The sequence below is a fragment of the Macrobrachium nipponense genome, chromosome 6, assembly GCF_015104395.2.
Source record: "Macrobrachium nipponense isolate FS-2020 chromosome 6, ASM1510439v2, whole genome shotgun sequence".
In the NCBI taxonomy this organism is placed as follows: domain Eukaryota; kingdom Metazoa; phylum Arthropoda; class Malacostraca; order Decapoda; family Palaemonidae; genus Macrobrachium; species Macrobrachium nipponense.
Window position 1 is genome coordinate 60,151,036 of NC_061108.1, and position 16,029 is coordinate 60,167,064.

Consider the following 16,029-nt stretch of genomic DNA (forward strand, 5'->3'; position numbering starts at 1 on the left):
CGAAGATCGATGTGGTACTCTGGTTCGAGGAGGCGATCGGGGAGACATATGTTGTTTACACTGGTGCATTCCGTGTACATTTCTTTTGCCAGTGTAGAAGAAGGATTTTCCCTTGCCTCTTTTATGGTCTTCTGCAGGAGAGCATAAAGCTCTCGGAAGGTGAGAAGGACCTCGCTGGAATAGTCTTCATTTACTGGGAGCTTAAGCTTCGTAGTTCCTTTGAGGAACACTGCACATAACTGTCTGGTTTGAGTGGATACTTCTGTTGCTGGTGTCTCCTCTGTCTGGGTTGAAGCTTCAAAATACGTCGGTCCTTCTATCTGCATTTCTTCTGAAAGAACAAGAGAGAACGAAGGAATGGTGTGAGGTAGGGGGGAGGATGTATTAGCGATAGTTATGGTGGACAAAGGGAGGGGGAAGGGGTGCGGGGTGTCTAATACTTGTCTAACGACTTTAGCGAATCGCCAGTGAAAAGGCGGCTCTCTCTGCTCTCCACCAATAGGAGGCGAGAACCGTTCTCTTCAAACCGTTTTCAGCTGCTAGTGACGACTGCAATGGGGGGATAGGTTAGGATAAGGGAAGGAAGGTATTAGGAAGAGAGGTAAAGAATAGGACAGACTCATTTGTCATTGTGTGAGAAGATTGTGTGTTATGTCTTATGTTTTTTTTTTTCTGGTTTGATTCATTGAAGTCGGTAGTGGTGTGACTTGTGAGTTGGAAAGGGCTATCCTTCTATCTATCTGTGTCGTTGTTGTTGTTGTTGTTGAAGATTAAGCCAGCCTTGTACTGGCACGGGCTCTTGCTCTTAGAGCAGGCCGTAACAATCTGTATCTATCTGTGCTCTGTATCCTCGGTTCTCAGTCCGGAACGTCCTCCCCCTCTCCCTCCCAGAAGAAGGGGCCTGGCCGGGGGTGGGGGGGAGGACTCAGACCACGGTGCTTAGAAGTATTAAAGAGCTTGTGTTAGTAATGTTAGTTATCTGACTCATTCCGGTATGTGATAGCAGTTTTAATGTGTTAGTTCCTTAAAGGGAGTCCTAATTCTATTTTTTATTTTTATTTTGCAATTATGGTTCCCCATATGCTTGCTCTTGAGGAATAAACTTAATTTTACCTTATTTCTAGTGTTAGTTTTGGGTTTAGCAAACTACTTGATGAAGACAACAGTTATAAAAAAATTTTTTTTTTCTTTTTTTCTAGCATACCTCTTGTAGCAGATTCGGGATTAGGGCTTATCATTCACTCGTTCTTCCACACATCTCTTTCACCTTCTAACATGCAATTCCTTATTCTACAGTTATTTACAAGTGGCGAGTCATTTATTCATCGGCGTTTGAGTGCGGGGTGGGATAGTCCCTACCCCGCTCCCTTCCTCTCAGCTGAGAGGAGGTAAGGATTGTGAGAAGTTGTAGGCGTCGTTATGGGATGTTACTGGTTGTAACTGGTGCTTCGCTCAACGTATGCGGGTGTGCATGAGACTGTCTGTCGCCTCTCTCCCCCTCACCGATCGCAAGAGAGAGTGAGTAATGAATTATCATTTTTTATTTTTTCTTCATTCCTGTGTTCGCACCCTTTGTGAGTTTCATAGTATCTTTCTCAGTTGGAGCATTCTATCTACGTTTTCTTGCTGTATTTCTTTGAATTTTATGCTGAAGAGAGGAGCTCTCTTCTCTGCTACCAGAAATTTGATTAATTCTTCCTCATGAATAATCTGGGAAAATCCTAAGCATTCTTTGTGCATATATGTCTATTAATTATATTTGCACATGACTGGCTTCGATATCGACATCCCATTCTATGGGAGATGTGATAGTTATACTGCCTTCTTTTATTCTTTTTATGTCTTTTTCTACTTCAGCCATTGGTCTGTTAATGCATAACGTTTCTGCTTAGTTCCTGCGTTGTGTTTCGCATTTTTTGTTTGTTCTAGTTTCTCTTCTCCCTCACCTCGTCCCCTTGATCCCTCTCTGCCGCCCTCTTTGAGACGATGATACTGATAGTCTCATCCGTGGCTACTGGAGTATTTAACATTTCATCGAATCAGTATGTTTCTAATTTAAAAACATATTTAGAAAAATAATAAAATTCTAATACTTTTATATTATACATAGGTCTTATAATGTGTATACAAAGTTGTAAAATATAATTTTGTAAAGTAATATTTCTTAATAAAAAAAACAAAAAACATTTCATTGCTTGTGGGGACAGCTTATGAGCCGCTAGGGTCTGAAATTGCTTGTGCTTGTTCCATGCGTGTTGTTGGTGGTTGGTCTGTGTTTCCAATCTTCCCTGATTTGCTGATGATTTATTGGCCTGTGGCCATTTGGGGGATATTTACTTTTGGCAGGTTGTTTGCCTCATGATAATTGCTTAGGGCTTCTTGATATGTTCTGGTCCTGCCATATCTTGCATTGCTGCAAAAATATGGCCATTGTAAATATGCCATAGCTGGGTGTTGATTGACTGTTAATTGTTGCTGTATTGGTTGTGTGGGTGATGTGGTGTTGTTAAATGGTGTATTGTATGTTGTTATGGGTGTTTGCAGGGCCGCACTGTAAGATTTATTTTTGGCTTTGGCTTTTTCTGCTTCAAACTTCCTTAATTCCTCTCCATTTTTTGCTTAGGTTGATCCTTACTGGACAGGTTCTGTCTAGGAGGGCGTGCCCCCCTCCACAGTTTATACATCTAAATTCATGGGTGCAACTTGCGGGTAGATGGCCAACTGGCTGCATTTTATGCAGATTAGTTGTCGTGGTGTCGGGCAGTGCTTCCTTATGTGAGCATAAGAGAGGCAATTCCCGCAGTGAGGGAGAGGGGCCTACTGATCTCTTGCCGCACCTGATGGGCGGGGACGGACTGGTTGCAAATTACTAGTCCGTTTCGTGGTGCCTTAAGGGCCATTTCTCTAGTTTTGAATGTGACTGACCGTCCTTGTCTTTGCTTGTTGTACGTTACTGTTGAGGACGGTAACCGCTATTACTTTTTGCCCATGGCTGCCTGTCCTTAATGTTTGCTGCTTTGTAGAGCAGGAGCCCAGTGTTCGTTCCGAGTTTTGAACACAAAAGGTTTGACCCCCTAGATAAGTAGTACCTGCCTCCAACATCTCAAAAATGTATTGCTGCCGGATCAGAACTCTGGCTTTTGCAAAAAAAATTAACCCTAAAAACTGGATTTTTTGTTTTCTTTTGCCAGAGTGAAAAACATATGCTTGAAACTTTTCCTGAACCTTCCCTGGAGTCCCCTGAACACAGAATGAGCAATGCCAGCAATGTCAAGGTTGGCTTTATGTCCGCCAGCAGCTTCCAAAGGGGGGGAGGGGTCCAAATTTACGTTTATTCAGAGTAAGGAACATATGCCTAAAACTTTCAAAAAAACCTTCCTTGGAAGCCCATGAACTCAGAATGACCAATGCCAGCAAATTTCTCACTAGCTTTCCACCCGCCAGCAACTCGTAAATCGACCAAGGGTAAAATATTGCTAAAAACATTCCCTCGGGCCTTATGAACTCAGAATGACCAATTCCAGCAAATTTAGCTCTGGTTTTCCACCCGCCAGTAACTCCTAAATCCATCAGAGGTTCAATTACAATTTTTTCATAGTTAAGAACACAGCTGAAATTGTGGAAAAAGTATTTCTCTGAACTCAGTTTAATTTCTCAAAATTATTTCATAGAAAAATTGCATTACAATATGTAATATATATCATAATAGCTCTCTGTAACTTTAGAAAAATAAGCACACTTTTTCTACTGGAAAAAAGAAAATGTCCATTTAATTGTAGGGTCAACATTACTCGCTGTGCGATGCTATCAAAATAAAACAAAAAAAGAAAAGTCTGGCTTCTGTTTGTTACTCATCATCAGTTTCAGAGGTTCAAATTCCCTTTTATTAGAGTTTAAGAACGCAAGGTTAAAATATTTATAAAAACCTTTTGTGAGGCCTCAAGAACTCATTCTAATTTCTCATGATTATTTCACTATACGAGTGTACTGAAAATGTAACACGTATCGTTATAGCTACCAGTAATTATATCTTTACAAATTTAAGCACTCTTATCTATTGAGAGAAAAAAAAGAAAATGTCCATTTACATGGCCAAACACTATTTGCTATGCGATGCTTTCAAAAAGTAATTGCACTGAAAATCACACAGACATAAAAAAAAATGTAGCCTCTGATTATGTTAAGCAGCATCGGTATTGCTGTCGTCACTCCAGTCGTCTTCCGACAGCTGCTCTTCTTCATTCCCAAAACTATCTAGTGAGCTGATATAGCTGACGCAGGGCCGTATATAGAGAGAGTTTGGCCATGGTCGGAACCACTTATTTAAGGTCACTGACCGATGGGCGCCATCTTGCCTCTGTCCGACTGCCCTGATACAACTCTGCCCCTTGGAGGAATAATGGGAGAAGACCGTTCAGTAAAGTGAAGCCAGTTTACCGCGTGGCAGCCACGCCCAGGACTGGCAAAAGAGAGACCACACCATAAGGATTCATAGAAACGCTTCAGTTACTTTTCCCATCTTTTATTTTCATAATGCGTCTTTTCATGGCATAAATGGAGGCGAAAAGTGTTAGACATTTTATAATTCTTTTAAAGAATATAGTTAATTATTTCATCATACATAATACCTTCCTTTATTACTCAGAAATACAATACAAATTTTTCATAATCGTATATACATATAACCTATTACTGGCACAAATTTAAAGCTATTCTCTTTATGTCTGCTAATTCCTTAGTCCTTACTGTTTGTTATCGCCTACTATTAGGAATTATTGACCGCTAAAATGAATTAACTTAGTATATATCTGGCGACTCTTTCCTGCGACCTGCGATTGAAGTTTAGCAGTAATCCGCTTACCAGCATAATTATATCTCACTTGCAAATATTTTTCAGTTATTGTTTTAATCAATAAGTGCGAGTGATTGTCCAATCAAGTGATAATCGAACTCTGAAAATATTGTTTTGCCTCTGTAAGCTGCCAATACTGAACTAACTAATTTATGGAAGTTAACTCTCCCCAGTGTTTTGTTGCAGGACAACATTTCCCTCATATTTTTTCCGCATGTATTGCATATATCAATAACATCATTTGACGGATACACCAATTTTCCTTTGGTTTTTAATTTGGTGAGGGTGTGACGAAAATTAGCGTCTGTTAACGTTAATGCATCAATGTAAAGACGTTCTTAACTTAAAAACAACAAAGCCTGCAATATAAGCTACTATTTTATTTGAACATTTTGACAAGTGGTAATGTTTTGGAATATAATCATAATCATCTTCCTTGCCATCTGAATATGCTTCTTGAACTTCTAAAACTCGATGTCTTGAAACAAAAGCATTTATATTCCTTACTGGAACCTGCTCTTTTATGCTGCTTGAAGCAGTTAATATGGGCACCGACTCTGATGGCATTAAGTCATTATGTACAAGTAGCCTTTTGTAAGCAGCAGAGAATTGTCTCGCTGTTGGATTATCATTATGGCCTCCCATACTTCTTACTTGACCAAAGAATAGCTCAATATGATCCTGACCGAATTTGTAGGTCATCAAAAATTGTAAAGGCCCACCATCTGATGCAATACAGGTTTCGTACAGAATCTGAAGACTTCGTATGCAATAGAGCAAGCCAATGAAACCAGTTTTTCGATCTTATTTTAAGATGTCTTTACCATCCTGAAGTCTCAAAGATCTGGATATATGTTTCTGCTTTTATTAGAAAATCTTTAATATCACTTGCATTATTCTTCTGAATGGGTCTTTTAAATCCTTTGGTATTTAGATTTCGTGAATTTGATATGTCAAATAAGGTGTTGAATACCATAATGAATTCAATAGTAGCTTCACTTCCCTCAAATTCACTTATTTTTTCATCAAGGCATTATAGTTTCAGTAAACGTGTTAACTGTCTGCGGATAAAATGGAGCACGAAATTATGTGTACCCTAAGCAGAAGAGTACGCACACAAGAAAACTAAAAGAACGAATTAAAATAACATTGCGTATCAAAAATAAAAAGTATGACACCTTAGTCATCGCAAGGTCGCGTACCTACGGTCGACCCAGGGATTCAATTGCCAGTCCCAATATGGCGGCCAGCGACCTGAGTGGCTTCACTTATCCCGCAGCAAGGCGTCTCCTCCCATTATTCCTCCAAGCTCTGCCCTGACACAGTCAGAGCCGTCACGCCACACGCACGTCGCACACGGGAAAGCGTTTTATTAATTTTCGGTATATTACATACTTTACTACTATGGTTTGCTGTGTAGCAGTAGGCTGTTCCGTACAGTATGGGCAGGGTAAAAGGATGCACAGATTCCCTAGAAACCCAGAGAGACGACGGCAATGGGAGATGAAAGTGAAATGAGAAAATTGGAAAGCACATGACAGATCTTATTTATGTTTGGTAAGTTCAAGATTTTTCCTCTTTACTTTTCATGTGTGCAACATTTGCATTTTTACTGGTAGTATTATAGCATATAAGTAAATAACATATTTTTATTGCTGATATTCAGGCCTGTTAACAATAATTAATTTTACCTTTAGGATCATTTTGAGGATGATCAGTACGAATCGGGAAGAGCTGATGGACTTAAACGCCTCAACTTATGTGCTGTTCACAAAATCAAAATCCCCGTGACAATTCTGGCAATAGTACTGATGCTACCAGTAGCGATTCTACCAATCCTGTTGGAGAGTTACGAGAAGCAGCATTAATGAGGACGATACAAAATCTTCGAAAGAAAGTTAAAATGGCACAAAAGAAGAATCATGAAGCCTTGAAAAAGATATCAGCTTTAGAAGGTAACATGGCAAAGGTTTTTAACGAGGATCAACCTGCGACTCTGGCTCGTGGTATTAAGGGTGGTAATAGTCGAAGGAATAAATGGTCAAATGAGACAAATAAAAAGGGTTTTCAACTTAGATTTGCTTGTGGGTCAATAGGATACAATTTATTATTACAACAACACCAGCAGCCCCTACCATCCCTTCGATCACTGAGGAGAAGACTCGAATTTATTCGTATGGAACTGGGAGTATTAGATGAGGTATTTACATTTTTAAAGATAGTGGTTGATGCTAAGGATGTAAAAGAAAGAGAATGCTGTTTGTTTCTAGATGAAATGTGTATAAAACCTAGGCTTCAATATGACCGATAGTCCAGCTGTTTGAGGGGTGATGTAACACTTCCTGAACACAATGGTGTTGCAACTCATGCTCTTGTTTTCATGTTAGGGGTAAGTGGTGCCAAACTCTCTCTATATACGGCTCTGATGGCGCCCTGTCAAAAGGTTGGCCAAACACTCTCTATACATGGCTCTGATCTGACGTACTGTTCAATGTGAAGAGGCGCTTTGCAGGAACGGAACTGCCAGAAAACGATTTGGGTTGAAATCCACTGGTGGCGGCCAACCAGCCAAAATCACAAGGATTCCAGCCACAAGTTGGAATGGGTGTGTCCGCCCTTCTCTGCATCCAGGCAACATAGTTTGCACGCTTCATATCCAGTGAAGCTGTCTTTTCACAAGGAGGGAGGGAAGCACAGTTAAGTTTTTTTCACATTCTTGAGAGATGTTGCTTTCCCTCTACAGTCGGTTACCTTCAGGAAGGCTTTATACTGGCATTCATTGATGTTATTGCTCGAGTACCCATACATATTGCAGATGAACTCTGTGACTCCCTCAGTGTCCACCTCGTCTGATTCTAGGGTCCGAAGATGGCATTCAAGTCTTCCTCTAACATCCTGAAGGGTTTAATCTTCCCTTTCCAGAAGTAAGCGGAGGTAAAATCACAGCCAGTTAAGGCATGAAAAACAAGAAGGGCATCTGTTAGAGTTAGACCGTCATGTTTTTTTTTTCCAGCTCTTCAGCCATCTGAGACACATCAAAGAACCTACGATGGTTAGCAGATCCAAAATCTAAAATCACCTTTTCTCCAGACTTATATATATCGTCCCAGTAAAACAAGAAGGATCACTAGCACATCTGTGTCGGATGATCTGACAATTAATTATATTCCCTTCGAGAATATTTGATACATGGAAGGCAATAAGGGTGTCTGCTTCATGTTCAGCTTGCAGATGATCTGGTTTTGTCACTTAGAGTATATTGCGTTCATCATTCTTGAGCTTAATGCATTTTCCTCCATGTAATATATATATATATATATATATATATATATATATTATATATATATATATATATATATCTGTGTGTGTGTATGTATAGGTGAAATATACATATATATATATATATATATATATATATATATATATATATATATTGTTCTGAACTGCTCGTTCACTCCTGAAAAATGTAATTTAACACTGAAAAAAAAAATTGGCCTTGAGTGGAGGAACCAGAGATCACAACAAAGAAAAGAGAAAAAAAAACTGTGGCAGAAGGCTGATATTACTGAGGAAGGAGGAATTTACATAAAAGCTGGACTTAAGTTTAAATGCACTTTATTTACATTAATTTACATAGGTCGAGGAACTAATAAGGTGGTTGATTATCGATTCCACCGGAAACAAGTGGCTGGGGGTAATCAGACACGGAGTTCAGAATTTTGCGCATACAGGTTATTGAAATGCAAGGCTTATTAAAGGGTTCCCAAGTTTTCCCACAATCAGGCACGGTTTTTGTCTGCAAAGAGATGGTATCGCAGATTGGCGGGGGCACACTTGGGCGAGCGTTACACACTACTCTCTTTCAATCAAAAGTTTACAGGGAACTCAGGGGGGATGAAAATAACTGGGAATTTACACAGAGAGAATTATTTAGTTGTTTGAATTTACTAGGGGATATTTACTAGTATCACAAGGGGAGTAATCACAGCATTGAACCAAGATGGGGGAATGAGAAGCTAACCAAAGGAGGGGGGAAGTTGCCTTGGAAGAATGGAAATGAAATACAGACAGAAGGCAAAACAATTCCCTGGCTGAACTGGAATTTACTCTCACAGTACCTAGAAGTCCTGGGCTTGGTAGTCTTCTTATTTGCTGATATTTCTGTGCACTATGGAAGTATAAAAAATACTTAGGACTTCCCCAGAGGAGGCAGGGGGAGCAGAAGGGGTGAAGTGGTGTCTGCAGGACAAGGTAGCAGGAGCTTCTCAGTGCTCCTAACTCTGTGGTGCTTCTGAGGACAAACTGCTGAGTCCCTGCAATTTTAAGTTTTCTCCCGGTAAACACCGCCCAATCCCTGTGGGGGTTAAATTCCGGACAGCCAATGGGAGCAGAGATAGCTTTCTAGAGAATGGAGGCTTTCAGTTCAAAGGGGCAACTTGCATATAGACAAGGAGGAATGAATCTTGTTATAAGAAATCTCAACTTCCCTTGGTTCTGCCTTAAAATCTTGAACAATATATATACATATATATTATATATATATATATATATTAATATATATGGATATAATATATATATATACTTTTATAGTTTTTACTTGTCTTGACATTCCAAAGTTTCAATACTTTGGTATTTCTTTTGAAGACAACTTAACTTGGTAATTCATAAATGCTTTTATAAACCTTAAAACTTTGATTGACTTTTCTTTATTATTGACATATATATATATATATAATTATATATATATATATATATATATATATATATATATATACTTTGATTGTTTTTACTTGTCTTGACATTCCGAAAGTTTCAATACTTTGGTATTTCTTTTGAAGACAACTTAACTTGGTAATTAATAAATACTTTTATTAAACTTTTATTGACTTTTCTTTATTATTGATATATGAGACTGAGCTTTTCATGCTCTGAGCAGCAGTGCCCACGCAGTCTCTTTGAGTAGTTCACACCCGTCAAAATATATATAAGTAAGGACCAGTAGATGCATTCTGTGTATGTGTTTGTGTAAGCAAACCAAGGGTAAAAATAGGTTGGAGCACCAAGCTGAATCGACCTGAAAGCCTTTCCCTGTATGAAATTTTATTTTATTCACGTTATGCATACTGTAGATAAAACCATTTAAGTAAAGTAAGCATTACATCACCGCAATATCGTAGCCTTCATTGTATACTCATATATGTAACAGTAACCCTTGAATGACATAAAAAGATTGATAAATAAAACCTCAGTGTATCAGTTCAGGAGCAAAATAATACTGACCCAATTCCTACGTAACACAACTTTTATCCATGGTAAGTACACATTGTGAGGTTCCTCATACAGGGTCCATGGTTAATATCCGATCATCTTCTTGAAAATATTAACGTTCATGCAGTTGGATAAATTGGGGTTATTAAAAAAATGAGGGAAATTTTTTTAGCAATTATAGAAAAAAGACAAATGATTTGACATACGCTATTATTCAGGACATCATTTAAATATGAAAATGTCAGTATTTTCATCAGTTTCTTCGAGCCTTGCGAATAGTCAGTCCTGAATTTTTAGATCAAGAATTCAAAACCATCAGAAAAATAGGAACAGATTTGTGCTATCCATCCCATATGATTTTTTGTTACAATAAAGCTATTAAGACTTTCTATGAAAAATAGGAAAGAAAAAAAGAAGTGCCATCAAACAACCTTTGTTTGCCACATTTTATTGGATTTGAGGCTGTCAAACCTTTTTTTTCAAATTGTTTAATATAAAATTATCTTTCACATACAATAACGTAAAAACTATGCTTATAAAAAATAACCCCCTAAAAGATAGCAATGTTTTATATAAAATTCCATGTATGGATTGTGATTTATTTTACTTAGGTCAGACCAGCAAAGAATTGAACACCAGATTAAAACAACACAAATACTCAGTAAGAACAGGTCAGACAAATAATGCTTTATTTTTACATTAAAGTGAAAAATCCCAAATAACACATTGGACTCAAAGTCAAATATTGTCACGTTGTAACGAAACTGTTTCAAGGAACTTGTTAGATTCTGTTTTGATTCAGTTAACCTGGGTTTTATGACCCAGTCATAAAACATATGTGCCAGAAGGAATTGAAAGATAGAATAAAGAGGATTGCCAATAAGTAGATTTAGATTTTAACCTGTTGACCGTTCTGTGACCTCCCGACCTTTTTGTATTCCTTTATGACTTGTACCCACCATTGCTCCAGTGTATCTTTAGTTGCTGTAAACATGTCTTGATAATAAGACGAAAGTACTTAGCATCTCCAGTGTTTCAATTTTCCCTCGTGGCTGTAACTTTATTCGTATAATCATCAGGTTTTTTATTTCTTCATGATTTAAAATCGTGTATATATATATATAGATATATATATATATATATATATATATATATATATATATATATATATATATACATCGAGCTACAATGCCCTCTAATATCTAATTCGCTCTACCTCGGAATTAATATATTTTCATATATGCTTAACCGAAGGGGAATTTTTTACACAATAATAGATTTGCCTGGTCCCGGGCACGAACCCAAGAAGACATTCAAATCCAGGAACGTCAGTGAAACTTTTACCTACCCCACCACCGCGAGAGGTGGGGTAGGTAAAAGCTTCACTGACGTTCCTGGATTTGAATGTCTTCTTGGGTTCGCGCCCGGAACCAGGCAAATCTATTATAGTGTAAAAAATTCCCCTTCGGTTAAGCATATATGAAAATATATCAATTCCGAGGTAGAGCGAATTAGATATTAAAGGACATTGTAGCTCGATGTATGTATATGAATCACGGTAATGTGAAATGACTTTTATCTTACTATATATATATATATATTACATATATATATAATATATAATATATATATATATATCTATATATATAATATATAAATATATATATATATAATATATATATATATATGTGTGTGTGTGTGTGTGTGTGAGTGTGTGTGTGTGTGTATGTGTGTGTACACACATACGGTGCATAGCAATATTCATGCATGTTTACACACACACACACACACACACACACACACACACACACACATATATATATATATATATATATTATATATATATATATATATATATATATATATATATATATATATATATCCAGTGCTACGTTGTTTGTCGAACGTTTCTTATGTCGAACTTTCCATTTTTCGAACAAAATTTTCGAGAAAATTTTGTATCGTTTGTCGACGGCCTACTTGGTCTTACAAGTTAAACTGTATTATTTTTTTTTATTTACAATATATAGTTTATGATAACAATATTCGGCAAATAAATAAAAGTATAAAGCATTTAATATAAAATATAGCTTTCAATATAACATTTAGCATAAAAGATGTATAAAACCGTATGTAACCGCGGTGACGTCACGCCCAGCTGACTTGAGACTGAACCAGGGAGCGTTATGTTGAAAGAAGAAGAGAGAGTTTAAATATTACTGTATGTATGTGAAAGCAATAATAATTCACATAAAAGGGGAATATCCCAATGAATTTAACGTAATGATAAAATATGAAAACAAACAAATGCAATACAGAAAAAAAGAAAAATTGTCGTAATTGGGCCAGTTTCGGTGCGCCGATTGAGACGGTCTAGTTCAACAATATTAACAAAATAGTAAATGAAAGAACAAAGCTTTTCACAATAGAATTTAGAGGAAATGATTAACAGAATCATTCGTCATTGCGGAGATGCACAGCTAACTTGGGGTAGAGGGACGGAGCGTTTATATTTTTGAGTTAATAATGAATGGATGATTTTAAAGTTACCGTGCGTCGCGGTATTGTAGAGGAGAGAAGAGACGGTAAAATCTTTACTACAATATGTACCTAAAAGCAGTACCAATTCACATAAAAAATAAAATTATTTCACAATAAATTTAACATAATGATAAAACATGACAACAAATGCAAGCTTGCTCGAGTCAGTGTTCGGTGCGCTGAGAGCGGCTAGCCTTCTATGGATTAAGTTCGAAGTGCCGGGTCCCAAATTATGTGTGTTCGAATTGTGCGATTCCCCTTTTATGCGGTCGCTAGTTCTCAAACATAGATTTTCTGTATCTGCGAAGCATTTGAAAGTCTGCGAGTCGCGCCGCAAAACGTTTCAAATCTATTGTCTTTTCAAGTATTTTAGATGTTGAGGGTGGGGTGGGGGGTTTGCTGGTATCTGAGAGAAGGGGTGGGGGGAATGCTTGGAGGAAAAATACAATTATTCCTCCAAAGGGGAATGCATCTGCCTAAAAGTCGAAGAGGAAGACCTATTTTCTCGAAACTGAAAAGGTTGCCCTTGAGTTAAAGACGCAGGAAGGAGCAACTTCCATTTTGGCAGCAGTCGACAACTTCAATCCCGTCTTTGCTGAACAGGAAGAATCTTTTTTCTAGGTTAACTTGTTTTGACTAACTTTTGACATTTGATCATTTATTTTTTCCTATTGTTGAAATAGGTTTTGATGAAAATGACTAGTAAAAGTGATTAACACAGAGAGAGAGAGAGAGAGAGAGAGAGAGAGAGAGAGAAAGAGAGAGAGAGAGAGAGAGAGAGAGAGAGAGAGACGAGAGAGAGAGGGAGAGAGAGAGAGAGAGAGATGAGAGAGAGAGAGAGAGGAGGGGAGGGGGAAAGAGAGCAGAGAGAAAGAGAGAGAATCGTTCGATCTCAACTTTTCAAGAAACTGTCATTTTATGTTGAATTTTTAATTTTTATAATTTCTTTTTTAGAAATTGTATTTTCATATCAAATTTTGAATTTTCATCAGTTCTTTTTTTTTCGTAGAATAAATTTATATGAAAACGATTACATGTGAATGTGCGGACAAAGACACAGCGACAGGCGCTCGTAACCAAGTTTGTTAGGCCTAACTGGAGTGAAGACACCATGATCCGCCAGTACTCGAAACGGTTCACAAAGCCTTCCTTCAGCTGAAGAACTCTTCACTGAGGATGAGATAGAGGAGTTTGAAGGTTTAAAGGAAATGACTGTATCGTACAGTACACTTGCACCCAATGGTGGCATTGTTTATGTGGGGAGTTTTCACCATCCTGTGTGTCATTTTAAACTTTTTCAATTTATTAAAACCTTTTTAATGTTTTATTTATTCACAAGAACAATTTCATATTAGAAAAAATTACAATATAGTACATAAAAAGTATTGAAAATGGGTAGTATTAAAAAGTTTGACTGGGTAAGTTGCCGTTTGTTTTAGCCCTAATGGAATTATTCCCATATGGTATGTTTCGAAATCTGTGAATTTCCAGTTCTGCGAGGCCGTGGATCGACCAAAATCTCGCATAATTGGGTACCGTACATATATATATATAATATATATAATAGATTATATATATATATATATATATATATATATCTATATATATAGGGATATAATATATACATATATCATATTTCTATTATAATCTAATTATATATATAATATATATTATAAATATATATATATAATATATATATATATATATATATACAGACATAATTTACATCATATATGCACATATATATTGCATGTACTGAATTACAAGGAGTTTCAAAGATTAGGATGTCTCAAAGACTTATAGTGCGTTTACTTTTCCAAGATCGCTCTGGTGGGGCCAGGTAGAAAAGGCAGAGTGTCATATCTACGGGTATGTACCAAGTTCCATTAATGCTTCCCGCAGATATAATCCTTCCTACGAGGATTCGCTTCAGACCTTTGGAGTTGAGGGAAAGCATTAATTTGCTTCTTCCCTGTTAACTTTTTTTTTTATTATCATTATTATTCCCGATTCTATTTAGCTATTCGTTCTTTCTTTTTCTATAATTATAAATGCGCTGAATGGCCTGTTGGCTCCGGTGTTTGGCCTTCACTATTTTGTTTTGCTTGGTTCAATTTTTAAGAAAAGACATCCACTCACTCATTCCTTCTTTGCAGAACATTTTTATCAAAATCATCTAAGTCAGTCACAGGACTCACTTTCTCTTTTCTTTTTTTGAAACACTGGAGATTCCACTATATTTCCCGTCTCTCTTGCTTCCTTGTTAAGTCTCCAAATAGTCATTTCTGACACTTTTGTTGCTTCAGATGTTCTCTGGATAGCCTTTGAAACATCAGCTACAGGACCTTCATGTTGTTTTTATAAAATGAAGTATTTCAGGACATTAAAGACTATTTCTTTGGCCTCAGGTGGTGGGTGATGGTGTTTGCGGGAGGCACTTGGGCTGGGCTGTCCACACTTACCACAGTAGCTGATCGGGAGCGAGTATCCTTTAATGATACTGACCATGACCTTTTAAATCCTCTTAAAAATCATAGGTCCCCTAAACTCAGGTCTGGCATCGCCGGGGAAAAAATATGCCATATCATCATTTTCATTACTGAACCTGAGGTTTTAACGAAGAATATACAAAAGAAGATATATTCAAAATATCTGATGGGAGCAAAGAAACACATTTCAAGAAATGAAAACTATTTCAATAAACTCCATGAAACTAATATGATTACCATAACATGAAAATTGGCATAGTATGATGTTTGTACAAGCCACACCACAGCGATCTTAGAAAAGTAAACACACTATAGTAGTCCATCCAAGGAGACATCATGTACTCACTTATCTTTAAGAGCAGGTGTTACAACGTTCACAGTGTTTTAATGATTTTGTCTAGCTTTTTTTTTAACTAGTCTACACTGCTACTGTTGATTTATAGGTTTTTAGGCATAATGCCAAGCACTGGGGCAACTAAGGCCATTCAGCGCTGAAACGGAAATTGACAGTGAAAAGGTTTGAAAGGTGTAACAGGAGGAAAGCCTAGCAGTTGCACTATGAATCAATTGTTAGGAATTATTGGAAAGTAAGATTGAAAAAAGATAATATGAAAGGAGGTACAGTCAAAGGAATAATAGTAGTTTGTTGCAGTTAGGGGCCGAAGAGACGCTGCAAAGAACCTTAAGTAATGCCTACATTGCAGATTGCATCGCATGAGGTACATTGATGGCACTAATCCCGAACGGGACATTGCTGCTGTTTACAACTTCTGGTGGCAGTTTGTTCCATGTGTCACATAATATCTTGCATGTGAACAAGTTCCCACAATGCGATGTGTTATATCTCTTCAGTTCTAGTTTCCATTTATTATTTTTTGT

At 37.2% G+C, this 16,029-nt stretch overlaps 1 pseudogene; it reads left to right on the forward strand.

Moving 5' to 3' along the window:
* The first annotated feature begins 6,256 nt into the window (after positions 1-6,256).
* Positions 6,257-7,163, forward strand: LOC135216536 (uncharacterized; annotated as a pseudogene).
* Positions 7,164-16,029: the final 8,866 nt, after the last annotated feature.